This window comes from Notechis scutatus, chromosome 2 (assembly GCF_049901735.1).
Source record: "Notechis scutatus isolate UNSWTSFEM ecotype Mainland chromosome 2, rNotScu1.2, whole genome shotgun sequence".
NCBI classification, from domain to species: Eukaryota; Metazoa; Chordata; class Lepidosauria; order Squamata; family Elapidae; genus Notechis; species Notechis scutatus.
Window position 1 is genome coordinate 92794855 of NC_142010.1, and position 22315 is coordinate 92817169.

The 22315-nt window shown below is 38.8% G+C and overlaps 1 protein-coding gene across 3 annotated transcripts in view; it reads right to left on the reverse strand.

The window, feature by feature from the left end:
- The window catches only part of KCNIP1 (potassium voltage-gated channel interacting protein 1), a 374993-nt gene that overhangs the window by 343465 nt on the left and 9213 nt on the right, over positions 1–22315 (reverse strand). The window lies entirely within an intron of this gene.

Genomic DNA, 22315 nt, shown 5'->3' on the forward strand with positions numbered 1-22315 from the left:
TCAAAGACAAACAAATAACAACTGAGATGGCAATGAATACCAACAGAGTAAAAAAACTACATTGAAGAGAATAAATATATATGAAGTGCTATGATATCCAGAATGATTGAAATGGATACAAAAGGTGCAAACCACGTGGACAATTCAGAGATATGCTATATTTGCAAATTGCTTTGCTTTCCAAATGCTGCTTTAGGTATAGAAGTATCCTAAAACTAGACACAAGAACAGTTTTTTTCCCAAATGCATCACTCTAAACAAATAATTCCCTCAACACTGTTCAACTATTTACAAAGTCTGCACTACTATTACTATTAATCTTCTTATCACTTCTTATCCCCTCCCACTTGTGATTGTATGACTGTGACTTTGTCGCTTGTATCCTTACGATTTATATTGACTGTTTCCTAATATGATTTGATTGCTTATTGTATCCTATGACTATCATTAAGTGTTGTACCTTATGATTCTTGACTCTTGACAAATGTATCTTTTCTTTTATGTATACTGAGAGCATTTGCACCAAGACAAATTCTTTGTGTGTCCAATCACACTTGGCCAATAAAGAATTCTATTCTAAAAGTTGTTGCAATGAAATAATCTCTCTTTGATTATTTTTTAGCCTTACCAGGAGATCTAGAGTTTCAAAGTATACAGCTGATGAACTATTACTGCTCTATGGTAGATTACTCCTGATGTCTGAAGAAAAGCATCTAAATATTTTATATATCAAAACACCTTCATGATGTCAGAGACAGCACTTTCTACAGTACCTGTGTTCTGCCTTACCATAGAAGTTTACTTGAGACTGCTGGAGCTTTTCTATTAATAGAAAAGAAAAATTATAGCTCAGCGTTGAACTGTGGGGTTTTTTTTGTGTGTGTGTTTTCTCTAACCTTGGTTGTGTTCTTGTTTTATTACCAAACTAGGTAACATCATCAGTGCAAGAAAGGTGTAGAGTTTGCTCTCATTTTATGCACTAGTATCTTGCCCTGTCATTATTGGTGGGAATGGTATTCATGGTTCCTTGATTAAACTGTAGTTTACTGTTAGCTTTGTGTATTTTAATTGGTTTCTTGATCGGGGTATTCAATTTTTTTAGTGTTTTGTAATTTCAGATATTCAGCAGTATATGTCGAAGAAAAAAAAGTAGTTTTGAACAAGTTGATCAACTTGAAATGTAACTTGAGTCTACATGCTTGATACTGTGTTTGCTTTTCTGTTTCCCTTAGCTGTTTGCCAATTTTCTGCTTCTTCAGACTTTTAAACCATTTATCCTTTCCAATCATAAACTCTCCCCTTCCCCCTATTTTTGACTATGCACAAGTTGTCAGCTATTAATACCATCCTTGGGTAGATTTTCACGTCATCCATCTTGGTTGACTTCTGAAGTCAGCTGAAGAACAAACAACTAAAATGTTCATTAGATCACTCCTCCAAAGTTAAAGCAGATAAGTTCTGAGATTCAAACTAGAACAGATAGGTACACTTAAAAAAACACATGAAAAGGGAGGCTTTTGGAATTAGTAAAGGAAGATATGGGATTGAAAAGAAATGAAGCTACAGGCAGTTGAACTGAATGAAAGCACTTATGCAAAAATGGTAATGAAAACCATTGGAAGCAAATGTTCTAAATCAAACTTCGAGGCATCAGATATGCTCTGTTCAAATGTTTGGGTTTAAATACTATGTGAAAGTGGGCATCTGTTAATTCCACATTAAACAGTTTATTTGCTGTATTAATTATTCATGTTTTAGCTCTGTGTGAATTCTAGAAGATGGTGACACATCAGACAAATGGGATAAGGAAATTATTTTTCAGAAGGATAAAAGAACAGCTTAAAAGCTAACTACAAACAGTTGCTGTGACAATCCATCATTTTGTGCATTTTGTGTATTGTGTAAGAAAGTAACAAATGCAGATGGTGCATTTGCTCTAGAAAGTTGGAATAAATTTTATTTTGTGATTACAACCAAAGGAACTAGAAAAGATTGCCATTGACATTTCCCCAGCCAAAAAGCATGTGGATATTGAAATGCAAATAAGCAAATCAATACTAAAACTACACTAATGGTTCATACATACATTGCTCAAAAAAGAATATAAACAGCTCTTTCTTTTCAACACTGCATACCTGCTTTCCCAATTCTTTGCACGTGAAGACAAATGTAGTGCGTAAAGGAATCAATTTTTTGCAAAATTCCAAAGACATGCTAGATTAGGATACCTTGGATTCCCAAATATGAATAGAATAGAATAGAATAGAATAGAATAGAATAGAATAGAATAGAATAGAATAGAATTCTTTATTGGCCAAACGTAATTGGACACACAAGGAATTTGTCTTGGTACAAATGCTCTCAGTGTACATAAAAGATACATTCATCGAGAATCATAAAGTACAACAATAATAATCATAGGGTACAATAAGCAATCAAATCATACTAGGAAACAGTCAATATAAATCGTAAGGATTCAAATGACAAAGTGACAGTCATACAGTCACAAGTGAGAGGGAATGGGCGATAAGGAGTGATGAGAAGATTAATAGCAATAGTAGTGCAGACTTTGTAAATAATTAGACAGTGTTGAGGGAATTATTTGTTTAGCAGAGAGGTGGCATTCTAGAAAAAACTGTTCTTGTGTCTAGCTGTTCTGGTGTGCAGTGCTCTATCAAGTTGTTTCGAGGGTAGGAATTGAAACAGTTTATGTCTGGGATGTGAGGAATCTTTAAATATTTTCTCAGCCCTCTTTTTTGACTCGTGCAGTATACAAGTCCTCAATTGATGACAGGCTGGTAGTAATTGTTTTTTCTGCAGTTCTAATTACTCTCTGAAGTCTGTGTCTGTCTTGTTATTTAAGATATTTAGTAGTGAATAGTGAAGGACGTCATGAATTCAGCAAAATAAAATAAAATAGAAACACTCATGACTTAGTAAATCCCTGAAAATGGCCAATTTTGTCTTGTTTTCAGATTATCAAGCATTCAATTCATTTTGGTTGAAGCTAAAGAAAAAAACAAGGGAACAAATAGTAGAAATAAGGAAAAGGGAGGGAGCCAAAATGAAGGAACAATGTATTCAGGAAACTGCAGATTGTTAAGGAACCCACTCTTAAGGAACTGTCATGATCCTATCAAAAACATCTGGAGCTATTAATGACTAATCATGAATACTTCAATCCATCTTATGTAGATCAGTTCACTGTACCATCTCCCATGCTGGTAAACAGATGTGAATGGATGTCATTGAGAGGGGAAAAAAATATTGGAGCATTTCTTTCTGTCTCATAGCTACTCTTTCCACCTTCCCACCCTACTGAATTCCCTCAGGCAGCAGCATGACTCTTCCCCGCCTTTGCAATCTTTACAGGGAGAAAAATATCACTTGGGTTATTTTAGTGTCACAAAGAATTAGATGGGCTTTTAATTATTCAAATATTTGCCAGGTTTGAAAAATAATGGGAAGATTTTCTTGAGAAAGTATATAGGGGGAAGGGAACCAGGCTGCAACGTGGCAGTCCTTCAGACTAAGAGAAGCAGCCAATGGTCCTGAAAATGACAGTCCAGGTCATATTTTTGAATGGGTAAATCTGCAACAGCATCACTATGGCGTTCGGAAAAGACTGAGCTGTAGTCTTCACTCCGGTCCATGTTTCCAGCGAGAACACGGACCGTTCCTATTGGCTGATGCCGTTTGACAGCCGGCTATAAAAGGGAGCTGTCAAACGGCATCAGCTGTTGTCCGCCGGCTGGCTGCCTTGTTAGCACAGCAGCTGTGGCAACCCTTTATTGTTACAATAAAGTAAAAGCTGAAGTTCACTCCGTGTTTGCCTCAGGTTATTCTGCCGCTTTACAACACTGGCGACGAGTGCGGGATCCCTATAAGAGGCAACCGGGCAAAGAATCGCTGAGCAAAGTCACTACAAAAAGAGCCAAAGTCACTACTGAGCTGAATGTCACTTTAAGAGCTACTGTCACTATTCGCGAGCACGAATTTCAACTTTCCTCGAAAGATCCGACACCGCTGAGTCGAGATTACTTCGAACCCTGCATTCCCGCCTTTCAGACTGACAGCGGAAACATGGGAGTCCTATAGAAACCGATTTGACTGTTTCCTAGATGCCATAGACCTTGCTAACATTTCCGACCATAGGAAAAAGTCCTACTTTTTAAGTTTTTGTGGAGCCTCAGTGTTTGACACTGCTACGGCATTATTGGCTCCACGTTCAATTAAGACTGTTCCATGGGAAGAATTGCAGGAAATTATTTCCAACCACTATTCCCCTAAGCCATCCCAAATTGCCAGGCGTCATGCTTTTAGGAGACGGATTCAGGCTGAGGGAGAGACTATTAGTGGGTACATGGCTGCCCTATGAACAGCTGCCTTGCATTGTGGGTTTAGAGACTATCTGGAAGACATGTTATTAGACCAACTAGTTTGTGGAGTCAGGGATTTAAGGCTACAAAAGCTTAAAGGCTAAAAGGGATTTAACCCTTAAATTAGCAATTGAAGAGTCTCAAGCTGCTAAACTATCAGCACTTTCAGCAGCAGAAATTCAAGGAAATCCAATTAGCCAGGGCAGCTCAGCCATCCATTACGATGAAGCCTCCTCAGAAGAAGGCTATGAAGAGGCTAATGATGTAAATTGCCTCAGGCAGCAAAAAACCAGTCAAGGGGAAAACAGGCCAAACCCCAATCTACCTCCACAGCATCAGCCCATTTGTCTAAGCTGTGGGGGAAACCACCTCAGGGCATCCTGCAAGTTCAGGAATGCCATTTGTCTAAAATGCCAAAGGAAGGGTCATTTAGCCAGGATCTGTTAAGCAGGAAAGACTTTTGCCCCAAAGCCTCAGACAACCCAACATTTCCAAAAACAAGTTGAAGACTGTTTTACCTCCTATCAAGCCAAGCTGACTAACAAAGGCTCTAACAAAATTAGTGTTTTTGTTTCTATAGAAGGGAAAACTTGCAGGATGGAGGTTGACACAGGCTCAGCACTGTCCATCATCTCATGGAGCACCTTGAAACAACTACTTCCCAGAATGGCTAAGAAGAAGCTTCACGCCAGTTAACCCTACGCGACTACCAAGGCAGAACCATCCCAGTCATTGGAAAAGGCAAGTTTTTTGTACAATTTCAAAATTTTAAAGGTCACTTGCCTTTAGTGGTAGTGGATGGTGCCCTCCCTAGCCTGTTGGGTTAGACTGGTTCCCTGCCCTTGGCCTCCATATAAGCGGAATCCACTCTATTACAAATGCTGAAGTGGACACCTTGTTTAATGACTATGCTGATGTGTTCAGCGAGGCGCTGGGCTGTTATTCAGGAACCCCAATATCTTTCAACTTGGACCCTCAGGCAGTACCAATCCGTTTAAAGCCTCGAAGGGTACCTTTTGCAACCCACCCAAATTAGACATGGAGCTTGACAAATTAATTAAACAAGGTGTATTAGAGCCTGTGGACTTCGCAAAATGGGAAACCCCAATAGTGACACCCCTGAAGAAAGACGGGAGCGTAAGAATCTGCGTGGATTACAAGAGTCATTGAACAAATATTTACAAATCAGCACCTATCCAGTCCCTGTTATCCAGCACCTACTACATTCTTTTGAGCCAGGAACCATTTTTGCTAAATTAAACATGTCACAGGCCTATCAACAGTTCCCTGTTGATGACACAGCCGCTGAACTACAAACTATTGTAACACACAGGGGCGCTTTCAAATGTAGGCGCCTCCAATTTGGCGTAAGTGTAGCCCCAGGAATTTTCCAATCCTTAATGGAAAGACTTTTTCAAGGATTACTGGGCGTAATTCCATATTTTGATGACATTTTAATATCTGCCCCTGACAAGCCTCAGTTACTGCAAAGAGTCAGAGGAGTCCTCGATCGTTTCAGACAGCATGGTCTTAAGTTAAAGAAAGACAAGTGCACTATTGCCACCCCACAGGTAGAATTTTTGGGATACAGAATTGACGCCTCTGGTATTTACCCAATCGAATCCAAAGTAAGGGCTATTCACAAGGCACCCACGCCAACTAACAAAACTGAGCTCCAGGCCTTTTTAGGACTTCTTAACTTTTATGCTTCATTTTTGCCTCATAAAACTTCCGTTGCAGAGCCTCTGCACAGACTCTTGGACAAGCAATCCCCCTGGCACTGGGGACCTAGGGAAGCCCATGCCTTCCATGCTGTCAAATCATTACTTACATCCAATGCTGTCCTGATACAATTTAATGAACATTTACCTGTAGTTTTAGCAGCAGATGCTTCTCCTTTTGGCATAGGTGCTGTTTTAAGTCATAGACTGCCTAACGGTTCTGAGGCACCCATTGCCTATTTCTCCAGAACTTTTTCCCCAGCTGAGTGCAGCTACAGCCAAATTGACAAGGAGGCTTTGGCTGCAGTTGCTTCTGTCAAAAAATTCCATGAGTTTCTATATGGACACTATTTCGAGTTGATCACGGATCACAAGACTCTGTTAGGCCTTCTGTCTGGTGAGAGACAAACTCCTCAGATTTTGTCTCCAAGAATGACCAGGTGGACCTTATTTCTGGCTGCCTATTCCTATACACTGGTTCATTGACCTGGCAAGAGTCTATGCCACGCTGATGCTCTTAGTCGCTGCCCCCTGCCTGTTCCTGTGGAGGATCCTGCACCAACTAATGCTGTTTTCCAGATCAACAATCTCAAACTCCCAATCACTGCCCTCGATATCGCTGCCCACTCTTCCAGGGACAAGGTAATCGCCCAAGTTCTTGACTGGGTGGGAAGGGGGTGGCCAGCAATTCCTTATGCCCCCGAATTCCTGCTTTTCAAAATTCGCCAGCAAGAACTACCTTCTTTGCAAGGCTGTTTACTTTGGGGAACGAGGGTAGTTATCCCTTCCAAGTTGCAAGACTCAGTTTTAAAGGTCCTGCATGAGGGCCATCCCGGCATTGTCAGGATGAAGGCCCTGGCTCACAGTTATGTATGGTGGCCAGGCATGGATGCTCAGATTACAAGTTGAGTGAATGCTTGTCAGCCATGCCAAGCTACCAGACCTGCTCCACCCACATCCACTCCAGGCAGGTGGGAAGATTCTGTGGCCCCTTGGTCCCGGGTGCATATTGATCTGGCTGGCCCCGTTCATGGGTGTACATTCCTGGTGATGGTTGATTCTTTTTCTAAATGGGTAGAACTGACCTTGATGATCACCACAACTTCAGAAGCTGTCACTAAGGCTCTATCAAGGATATTCGCTACTCATGGCCTCCCTGACACCATCGTGTCTGATAATGGCCCCAATTTACTTCCTGTGAGTTTGAGGTCTTCCCAGCCAACCTGGGAATAAGGCATGCACTTACAGCTCCTTTTCATCCTGCCAGTAATGGCCTGGCTGAAAGGGCAGTCAGATCAGTTAAGGAGGCCCTGGCAAGGTTTGGGCCTATAGATTGGCACTCTAGGCTCGCTAAGTATCTCCTGACCCAGCACACAACTCCCTGTGCCACCACTAATAGGTCTCCGGCTGAACTTCTCATGGGTAGATGTCTGAGGACCACCCTAGACAGATTCCATCCGCATTATGCCCCAGTCACACCCCTAGGGTCAAAAAGCCAGGCAAGGGAGTTCGCTGAGAATGACCAGGTCTATGCCCGGAACTATGCGGGAAACCCTTTGTGGATGCCTGGGCAAATTGTGGCGGTAACTGGTCCTAAGTCTTACAGGGTCTAACTGCAAGACGGGCGCATCTGGCGCCACCATATCGATCATCTTAGAAGGCGTTGGAGTGCGTCTGCAGATGGCCCTCAAGATGTTCCTGCAACAGAGAAACTGCCAGCGCCCAAAGAAACGTCCCTTGGATCCAACAGGAACGCAAGCCTACCTGAACAGCCACCTGTCCCTCGCCCAGAAACGCCTGAAGCCGAGATGCCAACTTCGTCGGCACCAGAAGTTGCCCAGCAAGCAGAAAAGTTCCTTCCAGCAGCAGCTTCGTCAGAACTTAGAAGATCTGGCCGCCTGCGCAAGCGCCCGAGTTATCTGAAGGACTACGCATGCTCCGTTCTGGGGGAAAGGAGTGTGGCGTTCGGAAAAGACTGAGCTGAAGTCTTCACTCTGGTCCGTGTTTCCAGCGGGAACACAGAACGTTCCTATTGGCTGATGCCATTTGACAGCCGGCTATAAAAGGGAGCTGTGAAACGGCATCAGCTGTTGTCCACCAGCTGGCTGCCTTGTTAGCGCGGCAGCCGCGGCAACCCTTTATTGTTACAATAAAGTAAAAGCTGAAGTTCTCTCCGTGTTTGCCTCAGGTTATTCCGCCGCTCTACAACAATCACGTACAATGTTCATATTCATACCAGCTTCTGAGTTACGTCCTGCAGAAAGGCAGGAGTACCAACTGAGCTCCCTAGAATAAGAAGAGCTAAAAAAGAGAGGGCCTGGAACTTCAAGTACCACATCAATTTCAAACCAACCAATGTCCGAGCCAAATGCCAGCATACCTTAATAAAAACATGTATGTCTGCATCTGGATGCAAAGAAGAGCAAAAGCTGTTATCTAATGTACATTATCTCTTTCAAGTGGCTATCAGTCAAGAGTAGGATTACTGGAACCTCTCAAAGCACAGGCAGGACATGCTGTAATTCTCTGATGCCAATGGCTCTGCTTTTCTGCTTTCTCTTAAAGCATCTATTCAGATTCTGACATTATTTTCTCTTCCACAATCATACACAGCATTGCAAAGACATACTTTATGTATTCAAATTTGTTATTTTACTTGTCTATCCAGATGCAATGGACATTCAAAGATAAATGCAGATTGATGATCCTTTTTGTTTACTTTCTGAACTAAAAGCTTCAAATCCTGGATACCCACCTACATACTCATCATGCTATTCCCCTTTGGAGTCAGTAGTGCTGTGAATAGTGTAGAAAAACAGTAAAGAGATCATGAGCAAAATAAACACAGAAACTAGAGAAAATAAAACTGTAATCATGTAACACTATTCAGTATACCTCTCTATAAATGTTCACACTAGTGAACTATATTTCCTATCACCATATTTGTACACCGCTTCATATATTATTTTTATTATTTAAAAATAATAATCGATTACTTCTATTTATTTCATTTATTTTAATTCAATAATTTATTTGTTTTCTTTGTATTCATCTTATACCCATCATTAGATGAGCCTATAGAAATTGAATGCTGGCACTCATGGCTTTAGTTAGTTAAGATTTACACATATTATTTTTTAATAATATGCATAATGTGTAAACTAGATTACTAATCTTGGTCATACTGTGTCGCATATTACATTCCTTGCTAATTGTGAAGACAGTATCAGTGAATTTTGGCATATCCTGACCAGCATATTAAAAATTAAATCTAAGCCCAATTTTATTAATGATGCTAACACTATTCTATGCAAGCTAGGATCCTTATGAAGGCAAGCTATATGCCAGCATCTTGGAGGTACAAGCAATTATATTCCATTTCATGAATTTGGGATGTCATGTGCATGTTTTCAACTCTACCAGGCTAGGTTTCAATCCCAGGAATACTAAACTGGAACCGTTTGTGAAAATCCTGAACACCATATTTCCCCAAATCTTGTGATGTGCCATGTTAGAAGTCCTCATCATCCTGGTATTTTTCCCCATCCTGACACACTAAAATCTTCCTATCTTACTGTTTGTTTATACCTTCACACAAATATAAGGTAGATGGTAAACAGTAATCACTTGATGGCACATAGATTGAAAGAAAAGTTCAGCATATTTTGAAAACAAATAAAAGAGAACATAAGGCTCAGTAAATCCACTGTAACTGCTGCTTCTTGAAACCTGGTTTTGTAGGCCTTAAGGCAGTAATGGATAGATGAGCTTCAGGTAGCAGATGCTAAAGGCAGCACCAAGAGCTCCCCGCTATTCTTTTGAGCCTGCCAACCATTCCTCTCTATTAGAAGACAGTCCCTCCAGAGCCTCCTAAACTAATGTGCTATTCTCAGGTGAGGTGAAAAGCCCTAACGTAATGCCATTTTTGACTGTCATTTCAGCTAGCCTCTCTACCCGTAGGGGAAGGGATGATATCTTACCCTTTGCATTAGGCAGCAAAGTCCCTTGGGAAACACGTTAGTTTTTATCTTGTATGGGTTTTGTCCAGAAAAATATTGTTTAGCTTTTCCAACTTGCAGAGATGCTAAAAACAGCTCCATCGGAGCAAAGAATTATCAGTAAACAAAAACTGTTCCTCTCTAGTCAGCAGCAGCCTGAGTTTGGCTACAGGAACAGGGTTGCAGCTTGAACTGGGTCACTCACTGCCTACAATGTCACTGATTTCTATATAAATGAAAAGGCAAACGGTTGGATGTCCAGTATTTTTACTAGTGCAGACAAAACTGCATTTAGCTTTGAAATTCTTGAACTGCTCGCTCACTACCTTCTGCTACTGAACTTAAAGCAGATTAAGCTTTCTGCCTTGACCACTTTCCCACCAATTACCATATGGCCATGTATTTCCTATTTCTGACATGTTAATGACACTAATTTTGTGCCCATCCTACCCAGTATATTTTTAAATATTAGTTATTATTTTTCTTAAAATAAAACAAGCTGCGCTTTCGAAGACCCCTTTCAAGTGTCAGCACTGAGGTGCTGAATCACACAATTAAGCAAATGAAAAGAAATGTATTCATCTTTTGGATGAAAACTGTTAACTATCAAACATATTAACTTCCGCCTTCCAAATCTTTCAAATGTTATCCTATCTGAATCTGGAAATAGCACAGCAATAATTACACTAATGCTATCACAATATTTAATATTCTGCAGTTTAATATTATTTCTGTGAATAGCTGCAAGAAACTCAAATCTATCACACCATATAAAAATCTGATTTCCACACACTGAGTGTGCAATCCACTGAGTGTGCAATTAGTTCACACTAATCTCTTTGTCCTTGGCACAAAGCATCAAAACACTTTTTCCAGTGCTATTACCAGAGTAGGAATTGAACTAATTTCCAGATGCCACTGCCAAAGGTTTGCTGTATTGTCCTATTAGGAAAGAATGTCAGCAACATTTCGTGAAAGCTTCCAGCATTACTGAAACACTTTCAGAAAAGCCTTTTTGGAGCCCAGTTTCCATGCCTGCAGTTTCTTTCCATTTTTAAGCAAATGGTTTCAATCAGAGGTCTTCACCTGATCCACTGATGTTTTCTTAAGAATTTCAAAGAGAAAGAAATAGAAGTGCAGAGTTGGAGGTATGGGCCACTAGAGGCAAAATGGGACGGAAAAGAACACCACCCTCCTGAGGATCAGTGAAGGAGCAGCTTTTTGAATGCCTTCCTTTTCTGCTAGTAAGATTAAAAACAACTTTTCTCCATGTTGCCGTTGCAATATATAGGGTTTTTTTTGTTACTAGTGCTTGGTTCCCATCAGCATGGTTCCAGAGATTTAAAACACAATCAGAGTTTGTTTTTCATATTTATAGTTGAGAAGCTTTTTTTAAAAAGATACAAAAAAGGGGGGAAAGCAACAAAAAGCTAAAAAAAAGTACTCATGAGGATTCAGCTTCCATAAACATTCGTTCTTGGCTGTAATATCATAACAACTTTCAGTGTACAAATTACTGTACAAAAGAATGTACAGCCACTGTTTTCAGCTCTTGATTCTTCCATTAGTTTGTAAGCAATGAAGAATAGTAACATGAAAGAAATGAACGGTAGTATTATTAACATTTTAGAAAGCATAGAAAACCTGCCCATTCTCCCACAGAATCTAAATAAACTAATAGCAAGGCTGGGCAAAGTTGCAAAAGCAAAAGGACTGTCCAGGGATTCAGAATTGAAGAAAAATGTGATCCAGGGCAGAGTTGCCTGCCTGTTCAAATTAGTACATGCTGGCATCTCCTTGAATCTATTAATCCAGTGCCCATCCCCCTGTTTTTGCAAACAGAAAATAAAGTCCAACACACAGTTGTTCACAAAATTTTAAAGTATTTCTATAGTATAGAAACAATCGACTTAAATAAGTCCTGTCTTAAGATCACGCGACAGTAGCTATACAAACAAATATCTTAAGGATTTCTGGTAAGTGTATGTAGCCACACTTGCATGCTCCTTCCAAAGGTGTCTTTCTTTCCAAAGGACAACTGGATTTTGTTTTTCCTTGAGGACATTTCACTTCTCATCCAAAAAGCTTTTTCAATTCTGACTCTAGTCAGAACTTCTTGGATGAAAAGCAAAATGTCTTCAAGTCCAGTTAGTTGCCTTTGAAAAACAAGCATTTTGGGGATAACCATGACCTGGATGACTGAGAATCTCTAGACATATTACAAATCACTTTCCACCTTCAAATCTGAACCAGGGCACAGTCAGATGCAAAATATCAAAGATGCTTAGATTCAACAGCATTTTGTTGGAATTATCCCCAATGAACCAGATCTGAGATTCAAAGCAGGGTCTGAAGCAGGTTGTTGAATCAGATGGTTTCAAGGTGCTTCCAAAGACATTTTATACTGTTTCTAGATTCTGTGGCTTCTTTGCTGTTTGCAAAGTTGCTTAATAATAATATTATGTAATGTCCAACTTCGTTTTTATATATGTCATAATTTTGCTTGTCATCTGGTTAAGCTATTCTGATAATCTTGTGAACAGAAATATTATAGTGTAGTAGGATCTGTGTTTGCTAATCCCTTACATTTAAGTTTTTGCTCAAGAGCCTTTTTCTTTCCATAACAACCTTGCAAAATAGGTAGGGTTAAGTCAGGCCAAAGTCAGCCAGTGAGTTGCAACTAGGATCTCCCCATTTCTAGTTTAAACTACTGCACCACCCTAAATCTTATACACATAATGGGAAGGAGTAGGTTTTTTTTACCTGGTGTAGAGTTGTAATTGCAGGAATGTTCCAATCTCGGATGGCAAACCTCAGATAAAGAATGTTTCCAAACAAATACAACTCAGGCAAACAAAGTCACTAATCTAAAGGAGGATTAGAGAGACGAAGTAAACATATGTTAGACTTTAACTAGAGATAATTAATTGTGTTAATTACTATGCTAAACAGTAACGAAAGTTAAGCAGTAACCAAAGTTAACCAATGATGGAGGATAATTAAAAATGTGTATAAATGCAAGACTAGACTCCAATAAAGATGATCATGATTCAGTTGTTCATGATCAAACAACTCAACTGCCTCGTCATTACAACAACCTGGCTTTTTAATTTTTATAAATAATAAAATAATTCAAGATGGTGAATAAAGAACATCGTTTAAAAAGTACTACTTTGTTCTGGTTTTTTTTCTCTCACAACAACCCTGTGAGGTAAATTGGTTTGAGAGAGAGTAACTGGCCCAAAGTCTTCCAGCAGCTTTCATACAAAAGGCAGGACTAGAACGTATAATCTTCTGGTTTCTAAGCCAGCATCTTCAATGCTACACCAAACTGCCTGTATTTGCCTGTAATTCATCTGTAAACATGCAGCTCAGTCTAGAATACACTGGTATACCATCTTGGCTCAAACCTTAGTTTTAAATTCTATGTAACTGGAACATGTGTATGTTTTTCAATAATGAAAGGAGACCTAGATGCTAGCCTGGAAGTTTAATGCTTTTAAGATATTTTTTGCTGTGCCAATTTATTTCTTTGTCACTGTATCCCACTTGCTACCCTGATTTTAAAATGCATGCTAATGAATATTTGCCGGTCAATGATTGAAATAAAATGACTGAGACTGAGACTACTAATGAATACAGATTACTGCCCGTAAACCTAACCTACCCTAGCCCTGGCAGTGATGATAGGGTCCTGGCCAATCCTCCTCGCACCCCATAAAACCTAGTGATCTGGCACAGCGAAGCTATAGTATACACAACAAGGGTAAATCCAAATGCTCCATGAATGATCTCCAGATGTATTGACAATATGTCCTGCCTAGCTTGGTACTCAACTAAAGCTAGCAATGAGGTGGTCTTTTCCAGAAGTGGCCAAGTTTACTAATCAGCTATGCCAACTTTCTTAGTACTCTGGAAAACCTACTGATCAAAGGCAGCAAAATCCCTCTCCAAAAGGAACAAATTAATGGTCTTCAACATTATGCAAGCCTGGCATTTTACAAAAGCAACTGTAAAAATGCTTGTTTTCTAAACAGGGCCTGAAAGGTTTTTTTAATTATTATTTTAGGTTGCAACAGGACATTTTGTGCATCAGATCAGGACAATTTGTTGGATAGTTTGAAGGCTGCTGTGGTGTACTTCCTCATTTCTGCTCTCTATATTTTAAAAGAGTACTGGGAGAATCATTAAAAAATACTATAGTGAAGCATTTGAAGAGATCTGTTGAAACCTGGATGAGTTAATGGACTCTAAAATATCTATCATCCCCACTATTTTCATCTCATTTTGCCCAAAGGAAAAAAAATGATATTTTGATGCTTCCCTGTTACAGCTGATACATCTTTTGCAGAACCAAATCTCAAAACAGCTTTCACTAACCTGGCTTGTTTTTTTTTAAATTTTACCTTATATACTCGAATGTCTTTTTGAGTCTTCTAATTAAGACTTATTCACAGAGATCAAACTGACATGTTCATCTTCTTTTAACATGGATGATGAAGCATATACCTTCTCTTCGTCTACTTTTGACAACAAATTAAGCTAAAAGAGCCATGGTGACACAGTGGTTACAATGCAGTATTGCAGGCAAATTCTGCCTACAGCCAGGAGTTCAGTCCTGACTGGCTCAAGGTTGACTCAGCTTTCCATCCTTCCAAGGTCAGTAAAATCAGGACCCAGATTGTTGGGAACAATATGCTGACATTGTAAACCACTCAGAGAGTAATGTAAAGTGCTATGGAGGGTTATATAAGTCTAAGTGCTATTACTATTAAAGATTGTCAAAATGGATTGCTAGGAGACTCGTGGAGATATTGGAAAAATTCTGCCCTATTTTCAGCAAACTGTATGTTTTTTCGCTAATTATATACTTGAGCAGTTGCTTTCTTAGAAAGTGTACAAAAATGTTTGATAGTGCTTCCCACTAAGATATAAATTTTATACATATTCAAAGAAAATCAATGATTATCTAAACAGAGTTAAAGCCAGCTTGAGAGTAACTAATGAAACATTTCCTGTGAAAGTGCAAGAAATGTAAATGTTGAATAAATTGCCAGTTCCTTTCTATGATGCCACATGTAAAAACTACATCTTTAGAGATCACACACAGTTCTACAGCTCACAAATAATTTATGAAGAGACATAAATTGTATGACAGTGTAATCTTTTCATTTTCTGTTATCTCAAAACAAAATAGTAAAACCACTTCCTTTATTTTTCTAACTGAAATTTAAAACCATTCTGAAGGTCTTGAAGTGGAATTGTGGCCTACTTATGATCAGGCATTTTCTAAAATAACCCACTAAAAAATCTATCTCACACTTGTTCCCAAGCATTATTTCCTGAACTTTTGCTTCAGTGTGGTATTTTCATCTGCTATTTAGTTTTCATCTGCTATTTAGTTCCATCTGCTATTAGCCAATATTTTAATTGATTACTGTTTTATTATGATTATATCTGCCAGTGTCATCTGCATCCAATGAGATTTAGTGTTGTTTCAGGAAATGCAATTTAAATGGAGTATTATTACCTCTTCAGTTCATCTAGCACCATAGCAGATAATTTGGTAAGCTTAGAATTAATAGCTGGTGTAAATGGCATTAAAAAGCAAAGTAGGGAAGGACGAAGCCTTCCATAAACAGGTCAGAAATAAAAAGCTTGTTCATTATAAGAGAAGATAAGTTTTACTGGGCAAGACTGTGATGCAATAGTGCAAATCTATGTTGATATGGAAAAGTAACTTCTAAGCTGATTTTTAAAAGTCACAATCTACCAGTGTTTTACTAGTCCCACATTCAACTGTTGGTTGCAAAGTGGCTGAAGATTTTGAAACTCTTACTGTTGAAATTTGAATAAGATGGGGGAAAAGATGGATCTCTTCCACAAAGCTGAAGCAGTTACAAATTTTGCTGAAACTGGCAACTTGCCCTCCTGGAGCTGCTTATCTTGAGAAATGTTTTTCTCTCATTGCTTGCCAAGGAACTGGAAAATATAGTTTATGCTTTCCATGAAATCAGAATTCTACCTTGTTTTGTAAAGGTATGTATTATTGGCTCATTTATCTATTATCTGTTAATAATAATGTCTTATCATTCCATATCTATTCCACTTAAAAGTATAGAAGTTATTCAATTTTTAAATCCATGTTTGGTATTAATAATAACACAAGAACAAAAAAAAAGCTGGAGCTTAAAGCAGGGCATTTTTATACGGCACTGTTTCTCCAGAGCAGTTTGAAGGCAACATAATTGTCCTCAGTTTTGGTAGCTGAGACAAGGAATGAAAAATTATTGGCTTATCTCCAACCTGTTGCAGATACAATTGCAATAAAATGCCCTCACTTACATTCTATATAAAATTTAAAAGGGAGGAGAAGGAAGAGAAGCAGCAGTGAAGTAGCCTAATCTTTTAAAAACTGTTGGTTTTGTGCTACTCATTATGCCTAAGCTACTGAAGAAAGCCTTCAAAGCTATTAAGCTAAAATTTCCCTTACAGGATTTGAAGTTCAGAAGTTGAGAAAATTCTTCCCAACTGAGATCATAGCATGTCCACGAAACAAAGCCCCCCTACTTTATACAGTCGCAAATACCCTACAACTGAGCTGGAAACAAATAAGCTCCCTTCTCAAATGCTACTGATATCTTGAAACACAGAAGGAGATTCTTCTTGTTGAAAAAGTCCTAAAAAATACAGACATGCTTCTGGCCATTTAAAACTAAGATTGGGGAGTAGGGGTTTAATGCGCCTTGGTAGATTTCTCATGAATCTGGATGAACTTTTGAATTTTAATCTCAATCTAGATTCCCATGTTCAGCAATGATCAAGTCTACAGTATACTTGAATTGCTAAGGTTAATTCCTTCTGCCAACAAGTTGGATACAGCACTATGATAAATGTAGTTCATTCCATTTGGATTGCAATGCCCCAGAAGCAAAATTGTCCTTAAGGAATGTTGTATATGTGCGACTGACTTTGAAAAATATCTGAAAGTTTCTACTGATTGAAATTACTAACAATTGGATGAGAGACTTGGTTGGTTCTATAGAGCATCTGACTGCTTTGTAAATTGCAATATAGTGAGATAATTGTGTTTTTTTTTCAGTCCAATTACAGACACAGTTAAAAAATCAGCAGGATCTATCAAACTCCACATGACTTGCAATCACCATTTTTTGAAAGTCTATATTTGTCTGTGCATTTAAAAAATGAATCAAAATACATTAAATTATTTTTTAAAAAACTTCCAAAGGATCTAAAAGCATTGCAGGATACCAATGAAATCTAATTATATACATATCATCCACCAAAAATGTTTAGCATGTAACAATTCCAACCAATATATTCAGGACCCAGTTTTTAAATGCCACATGCAGGGTATTTGTATGTGGATCTTTGGTTATTCGGGTTTTCTCCCACGTAAGATTGGAAGTATCTAGGCAACGTTTCAATGAAGTCTCATTCATCATCTTCAGGCTTGTGTCTTCAGCTCTGTGCTTCTCAGGGTGATGTGAGCTTACAGCTGCTTCTTCCTTTTAACTGCTAGTGCGGGTGTGACTTGATTGGGTGGGGGCTTGGCTGTGTTCTGATTGGGTGGGGGTGTGTTCTCATTGGTTGGGGGTTTGGCTGTATTCTGATTATTACACTTCAACAACAGAATAATCAGAGAAGCCATAGAGATAGAAAAACGCCCACACAGCATGAATAAAAGAGATGACATCTCCCACCTACCAGCCATTTGGAAACCCGCCCTCATGAACAGACGAGTACCTAACATGAAGAATGACACCAGACCCACACCCACGAGGGCCACACAAGATGCCACCACCACACTTCCACGTAAAAAGCAGACTCACACCCACACAGAAGATGAGACACGACCACGGACCAGAAGCCGCACTGCAGCTGCATCACTACCCACTTCAAACCCCTCCGAGCCATACATGAAGCGAACTGACCCCCACCATGAAGATGCGGCACGACTAAGAACTCGAAGCCAAACAGCAAGATCACAGCTCACCAGCTCAAATCTCCCAGCAACTAAGACTAACCTGAGCACAACCAAGCACCCACCTGAACAGAACACACCTCCAGCCAATCAGGACACGGCCAACCCCCCAACCAATCAGAACACAGCCAAACCCCCAACCAATCAAGTCACACCCCCACTAGCAGTTAAAAGGAAGAAGCAGCTGCAAGCTCACATCACCCTGAGAAGCACAGAGCTGAAGACACAAGCCTGAAGATGATGAATGAGACTTCATCAAAACGTTGCCTAGATACTTCCAATCTTACGCGGGAGAAAACCCGAATAACCAAAGATCTATATGTGTGTGTGTGTGTGTGTGTGTGTGTGTGTGTGTGTGTGTGTACAAGTGAATATACATACATACATACATACATACATACATACATACATACATACATAAAATACAATTCACCATGGAAACAGAAGCTAACAATCAACTTCCCTTCCTAGATGTCTTGGTATACAAAAAACCCAATGGCTCCCTAGGACACACCATCTACCAGAAGAAAACACATACAAACCGCTATCTACACGCACTCTCACACCAACACCCAGCACAGATCAATTCCGTAGCCAATACATTCATCTCCAGAACAAAATGCTTAGCCGATGAACAACACCTAAAAACCGAACTACACACTCTCACCAACGTACTAACAGCCAATGGATTCCAAAGAAAGAAGATTACCCACCTAATCCAAAAAGAAACCCCAACCAAAATCCAAGACAGAGAACAAGAGAACGGCAAAGCCCTCCTCCCATATATAAAAGGCACTACAGACAAAATCAGCAAGATCCTCCAAAAACACAACATTAAAACAGCATTCTGCACAAACAGAAAAATATCCACCATCCTAAGAAACCCTAAAGACAAAATCGAGTTAGAAAACCAAGGAGTATACGAAATCCCTTGCACCGCCTGCCCCACCACATACATTGGACAAACTAACAGAAGAATAAGTGCATGCATTGAAGAACATAAGAACTCAATCAAAAAAGAAGAACCGACCTCTTCCCTGGTCCAACACCTCAAAGCCACAGGACATGAGATTGACTTTAAAAATACCAGAACTATCGCCAAAACTGAACACTTCAACAACAGAATAATCAGAGAAGCCATAGAGATAGAAAAACGCCCACACAGCATGAATAAAAGAGATGACACCTCCCGCCTACCAGCCATTTGGAAACCCGCCCTCATGAACAGGCGAGTACCTAACATGAAGAATGACACCAGACCCACACCCACGAGGGCCACACAAGATGCCACCACCACACTTCCACGTAAAAAGCAGACTCACGCCCACACAGAAGATGAGACACGACCACAGACCAGAAGCTGCACTGTAGATATTTCATTAAGATTTTAATGGTAACTTGGGAAAAGCAGGCATATATATTTTCACGGGTGCAGGTATGCAGGTTTGGGTGTGTTTGGGTCTTTTCCTGTGTAAGATTGAGATTAATCATAGGTATTATTTTGCATTAGTTCTTAAATAACGTTTTTTTAAACTGGTCCAAGATGAAAAACAAAGCTTGGGTTTCATCATATTTACTGTATCTTTTAACCATTTTCTACACTTGGTCTTGAAAAAAGTAAGGTTTCATTTAAGGAAGTAAATACATTGTGAGGCTTCTTATGCAATTATCTGTTTCACTCAATTAACTTAGTCAAATATGTTTGATTCAAAGTGGGGTAGAACCATTCATCATGTCATCAATAGTCCATTTTTTCATCTATAATTTCTGCACTTCTTTGTTGCTCAAGTCTTTCCACATATATAAAATATAAAAACACTTCCATTTTATAGATATCTTGTACACTATATTTCCCAAATGATGCCTGCTTTTCCCAAGTTGCCATTAAAATCTTAATGAAATATCTACAGTATGTCATTCATAATTCAACATTTAGCAGTACAGAATATTTGATGTGGTATGCAAATGTGATTTTTTTAAAATTAACTATTTAGATTCTTTTAAAGTTTGCAGTAGCAAATACTGTTACTAAGGAAATAAACATATTCTTATTAGAACATGGGAATTTGGCAACATAAGCTTGCAATATTGTTCTATAATTAGTCAAATATAATTTTTCATCCAGGGGTGATTATGAGCCATCAAGTTGGTGTTGACTCATAGTGACCACATAGCTTTTCAGAAAAATAGGGACAAACTGCCCCTAAACCTAATCTTTCAGGTCTTCAATGGTGCATTTCTTCCACCATAACTGAATCTTGTTGCTATTCATCTGCTTCTTCTCCTTCCTTTAATGTTTTCCAGCATTAGACCCTTATCTTGAGAGCTAGGTTTTTACATAATATGATCCAGAGGTATCATTAATATTTTGAAATACTTTGGATTATCCCAATGTTACCTACACTTATAGAATATTGTAACCCAAACCCCAATATTATTAAGCACTATCTTTAAAAAAAATGGACCAGACTACTAAAGAAAGTTCCATACTTGAAATTTCTGAAATTTACTTCTTTGGCCATATTGTTCAGTTTTGAAGAGTCGATTTTATATTTTGCAAGCTTTCTGAAATCAACAAATACTAAAGTTTTTGATCCTCATAAGTCAGTTAACAGCATCATTGTTAAAGCAAAGTTATTGTCTGTACCAGTCTGAAAACATTTGAACTTTTGTTGTTAAACGATGAAGTGTGAATATTTTTATAGTTTGTATATAATTTTCTTAATAGGTTTCTATTGTCAACTGTTCAATAAAAAGGCATTTTAAATGTTTAAAAAGAAACGCTAAAGTAATTTCTTGTATCTCAGCTTGAGAGCAAGTAAATATCATTGGACATCAAATGTCAAGTTACTCCAACTTCACCATCACCAGCTGCTTCTGTTGCTTTTAGACTTGGATAAGAAGAGTCCAATCTATCTGCACATTCTTTTCATTGGGCCTCAGAGATCTCTGCAAGTTTTGGATGATTATTACTGTTCTCCCACCTTTATTTACTACAACTCAATTAGGTCTGGACCAGCTCTCAGAGCAGAGCAGCATCTGTATGGGCCTTGAGAAGAGAACAGCTGTCTCAGCATTCTTTTTGCTGGTGGGAAGAAGGAACCTGATAGCATGTTTCTCTTGGCTGAGAGGCATGGAGAACTACAGAGACTGGGATGCCAGGAGATGGAGTGGTGAGATGGGCAATCTCTGCAGTCAATCCCTGCAGTCCATTCTGCTGAAGTAACTTTGGCAAGATAGCAGAGGTAACCCCAGGGAGAATAGGAGAGGCCCTTTGGGGGATAAAAAAATATTGAGGGGTGGGGTAGTAGTAGTAGTGATAGCAGAAATAGATATGATGGGCTGAGGATTACAGGAGGAAAATCAGAAATTTAGATCCAGCCTTTTCTTCTATCCCCTCAGTCCAAGGTCCTGAATGCTGGATTTCTAGAGGCCTAGAATTGGATTGGATTTTCTGAATGCCACAGGATTTGCCATGACTGTACAGCTGGAAAGATTTCTCTAAGAATTGGCCAGTGAGATTTCAGGGAGTACTCAGCTTCAATATTCAGCTTCAATACCAAGGATGTGAATTTCTATTTGTGAATTTCAGTGCCAATACATCATGCCTTTTTCACTGTTATTCGTAATTCGAGTGTCTATAGAAAAGTATCTCTATCTCATTTTCCTTGAAGGAAGACATCACTGATGTATTTATTTTTATTTATTTAAAAAATATAATGGCTGCTCATCTACCAAATGGAACTCTGGGTTGCCAACAAGAATAAAAAAAGAATGCAATTATCAAAAACTATTTAAATGAAAAAGACAGCCACTTGATTAGTAAATCTGCCTATATATCAATCACTTGGATACACAGTGATAGATGTGACTATATATTTTATACAAGTGATAAATATTTGAAAAAACAATCAGAAATTTTGGGAAGATGAACTATCAATCAGTTATAAACACTAATATTATAAAACATTGTTTTGTAATGAAATTTGCTATATACAAATTTTAAAAGGGGGGGCAGGGAATGAATTGCTTCATATAGCATTTATGCTAGCTCTCTACACTGACTTTTAAAGAAATCTAGTTTGGTGGAAATCATAGCAGAAAATCTCTGTTTTCTTCTCCCTAATCTGAGTTGTATAGGGACAGATATGAGCAGTGTCTTTATTACAACTTCACTTCATATTGAGAACAAACATATGATTTTGAATTAAA